The sequence below is a fragment of the Sapajus apella genome, unplaced genomic scaffold (genome assembly GCF_009761245.1).
Source record: "Sapajus apella isolate SASKATOON/1434 unplaced genomic scaffold, GSC_monkey_1.0 scaffold96, whole genome shotgun sequence".
Taxonomy (NCBI): Eukaryota; Metazoa; Chordata; class Mammalia; order Primates; family Cebidae; genus Sapajus; species Sapajus apella.
The window spans coordinates 6,563,953-6,567,562 of NW_022437036.1; the positions used below are offsets into that span (position 1 = coordinate 6,563,953).

At 54.3% G+C, this 3,610-nt stretch overlaps 1 long non-coding RNA gene across 1 annotated transcript; it reads right to left on the reverse strand.

Annotated features, from left to right (window-relative positions):
- Positions 1 to 435: 435 nt before the first annotated feature.
- Positions 436 to 2,433, reverse strand: LOC116535805. Its single transcript, XR_004262356.1, has 3 exons — positions 2,110 to 2,433; positions 1,750 to 1,846; positions 436 to 1,396 (listed from the first exon to the last, which is right to left on the reverse strand). It is a non-coding gene; the product is annotated as an uncharacterized LOC116535805 (long non-coding RNA).
- Positions 2,434 to 3,610: the final 1,177 nt, after the last annotated feature.

A 3,610-nucleotide genomic window follows, 5' to 3' on the forward strand; every position in this document is an offset into this window, starting at 1 on the left:
ATTACAGGCACTTGCCACCACGCCTGGCTAATTTTTTGTGTTTTTACTAGAGATGGGGTTTCACCATGTTGGCCAGGTTGGTCTTGAACTCCTGACCTCGTGATCTGCCCGCTTTGGCCTCCCAGAATGCTGGGATTACAGGCATGAGCCACCATGCCCAGCTGAGCCTGATGATTTTCTAAACACCCAGTGGGGGACGTACAACCTCCAGGAAATCAAGCAGCTGTGTGGTTCCATATTTGTGATGAGGTCTGATTTCAGCAAGGAAATTGGTCAAGACAGCTTGCAGGATGTCAGAAAAGTTTCCTCAAAGATCATGTAGCAAGGGAGGTAGCGACAGAGGTGCTACACCCACCAAGGACAGGCCTGAAGGAAGGCAGCCTGCAGAGCCGGAGGACCCTGAGTGCAGAAAGATGTTAACATTGTGGTGTCGATGGTCACAGGGAGTTTGCACACAGCCCGGCAGTGCTACACCCAGCTGACACGGGATGTGCCTTTCAGTTGAAGGACAGGTGGAATAGCAATCATAATAATAATAGCAATTTATGGTGCCCGTATTCGCCTCCTATGTCTACTGTAACAAATCACCACAAAAAGGGTTGCTTGAAACTTATTCTCTTCCAGTTCTGGAGCTCAGGAGTCCACAGTGAAGTGTGGACGGAGTCACACTCCCTCCAGAGGCACTAGGGGATGATCCTTCCTGGGCTCTGCCAGCTTCTGGGGACTCCAGGTGTCCCTGGCTTGTGACCCCAGTGCTCCAATCTCTGCCTGCGACTTCACGTGGGCTTCTCCTGTGCCTACCCTCTCCTCTCTGCTAGGGACACCTATTATTGGACTTGGGGCCCACATTAATCCAGGGGGACTTCATCTTGAGATCCTAAACCACATTTGCAAAGACACTTTTCCCAAATAAGGCCACGTTCATAGGTTCCAAGGGACCATCCCATAACCAATCCCCATTGCCCTCCCTCAGGCTTAACCACAGGGGTCTCTTGGGTGTGGGGACTGCCCCGACTCTGAGACTGAGCAAGATGAATTGCAGGCTAATGTGGTGTTAACATCTTAACACACATGATGGTGAGACACATGCGCACACCCCATAAGAAATATGCGGGATCGTTGAAATTTCCAGAATTTCCTAAAAGTAAAAAACAAGGCTATGTGGGCATCATGTACCCTCTACTGATACCATGTGACAGAAACCCATCATCCAGGTCTAACCATGATGGAAACAGCAGACCTACTCGGATTGGAGGGCATTTCCCAATGCATCTGAGCTGTGCTCCCCAAAACAGTCAAGTTCATCAAAAGCAAGGAATGGTAAGATACTGTCACAGACCAGAGCAGCCTAAGGAGACGAGAAGACTGAGTGGGACGTGGTGTCCTGGACGGGCTCCTGTAACAGGAAGAGGACATTCGGGAAACGCTGGCCAACTCCAGCTAAGTCCGGAATTGAGTGAGTCGTAATGTAGCAATGTTGCCTTCTTAGCCCGGACAAATGTGCCCTGGTCATCGAGTGGGAGGACAACATTATGGGAAATTCAAGCTGAGTGAGGCACAGACGAGGATTCTCTTTACTGCCTTCCCACTCTTCTTCAAAGTTCAAGGCCAACCCCGAAGTGCTCAAGGAGCCCCAGGGCACTCAGAGATAGCTACGGGTAGAAAGCAAAAAGTGGAAACTTTCTTTCTGACTTCTTCCCCGAATCCTACTTCTCTGTAACTAAAATGTGGTGTGTGTTTTTTCCTCACCTTTGGGGAGTTCTTTGAAAGGTTCTTCCAGTGTTGGAAGATGTGTCCTTTGGAAGGAGTCCCAAATTGAGGGATCTCTGCAAAGATCCCAGCTTGGCTGTATTTTAAGAAACAGAGAAACCGCAGGGTCTGAGCTTCCGCAGGAGCAGGCCCTGTGCCCCTCACACCACCCCATCGGTCAAGCACCATCAGCAGCCCCACTTTCAAGAGAAGGACGCCAGGGCCAGAGTCACAGCCAGAGCAGAGCTAGGATTTGGGCCAGGACTCACCCCTCCACGGGGTAAAAACCCTTCCTCTCTCTCCCTCCCGTGCCTCCCTCTCTTCTATCCCAAAAGTCAAGTGCAGTCCGTCCTCACTTACCATCTTTGACAGGTTCTTGGAAACTTGAACTTTAAGTGAAAGATTGGACTCAAGGCCATTTGGGTCTCAGGCCTCAGCCAGGCACTTAATTGGTGTCCTCCTCTTTCCGGCCCAGGAAGTGGCTTTAAAAAGCTCCCTCAGAACCCAGCCCTGGGAACCCTGGCACGGTCAGTCCCTCCATCTGCAGGGAGGCCAGGAGGGGATGGATGCCAAGGCCCAGGCCAGCTCCCGGCACTAACCACATGTGGTCCCCACCGAGGGGCCCCGAGGATGGCCACACTCCCGCCCCAGGCACTCTGGGGGCTTACGCTGTCTGGGGAGGGAGGAGGATGTGGACACAGCACACCCTGTCCTCTCCCTGCCTCCTCAGGAGGAACCACTGCCCTTTGTGGACTAGGAGGTTCTGGGTTCTGCAGCCTGGCTCAGGACCGACTCGGAACCAGAAGGAATGAACTGCTCCCAGAAGCCACGACAAGGGGCATCAGTCAGGAGAAAACAGCCATTCCCAAATTGTTGGTAAGAAGCCTGTGGTGCGGGCAGCTCAGGGCCAGGGGCAGCTCAGGGCCAGGGGCAGCTCAGGGCCAGGGGCAGCTCAGGGGCAGGACCAGCTGCGTAATTTGCAGGGCCGAGTGCAAAACGAAAATGAAAGGCCCTTGTTCAAGGGTATTAACAATTTGGAGGCAGGGACCAGTAGGTCATTAAACCAATCCTGAGGTCCTCTGGAGTGTGGGGTCCTTTGGCATGTGGGGTCCTTCCGGAGTGCAGGTGACTAAATCACCACCCAAGTCACATGCCCACAAAGCCAGCCTCCTCAGGGGTCACTTGGCTTTCAGACAGTGCGACCCAGAGACAGCTTTCAACAGACGCCTTCACCCCAGAAGCCTGGCTCCTCTGGCCTCTCCCGGGGTTCCCCTTTGGTCAAAGTGCAAATCAATCAAGAAGTCAGAATGACCCACCCCATTATCAAGAAGGGCAGTGGGAGGAGCTCTGGGAAAAGTCAAGCTGTCACCAGGCAGTTACAGGAGATAAAGCAGTCAGTGGCCTGCGGCCCGCACAGTGTCAACTGCTCCCCAGGGCACTCCCCTGCATCCCATAGCCCCAGAAGAGAACCAGCTCCCAGCCAGGCCATGTCCACTCTGCTCTGGGAAGCAGCTGGGCACTTTGTGCCATCTACATGCCCATTAACCATGCTGCAGGATGGAACCCAGCAGTGGAAGGACCCTGCGGTTCAGGGGACATTCCCAGGACAACCCTGGGACACCTCTGGCCCATGGAGGCCAGGAGGACAGGCCCCAGGCCTGCAGACTCAGGGATGTGCCTTGGGGAAGGCTCCTGCCCAATTACACCTGGGGACCCATGGGATGCCTTCACATGGGGCACACGGGAGAGGGAGGTGGCAGGTCTTCCCAGCACAAAGCAAAGGGACCCTGGTGACAGAAGGGAGGCAGCCAAGGCTGGTGGTGGGAGGCGGGTGGCAGGAGGGAGCCTAGGGCGGGGGTTC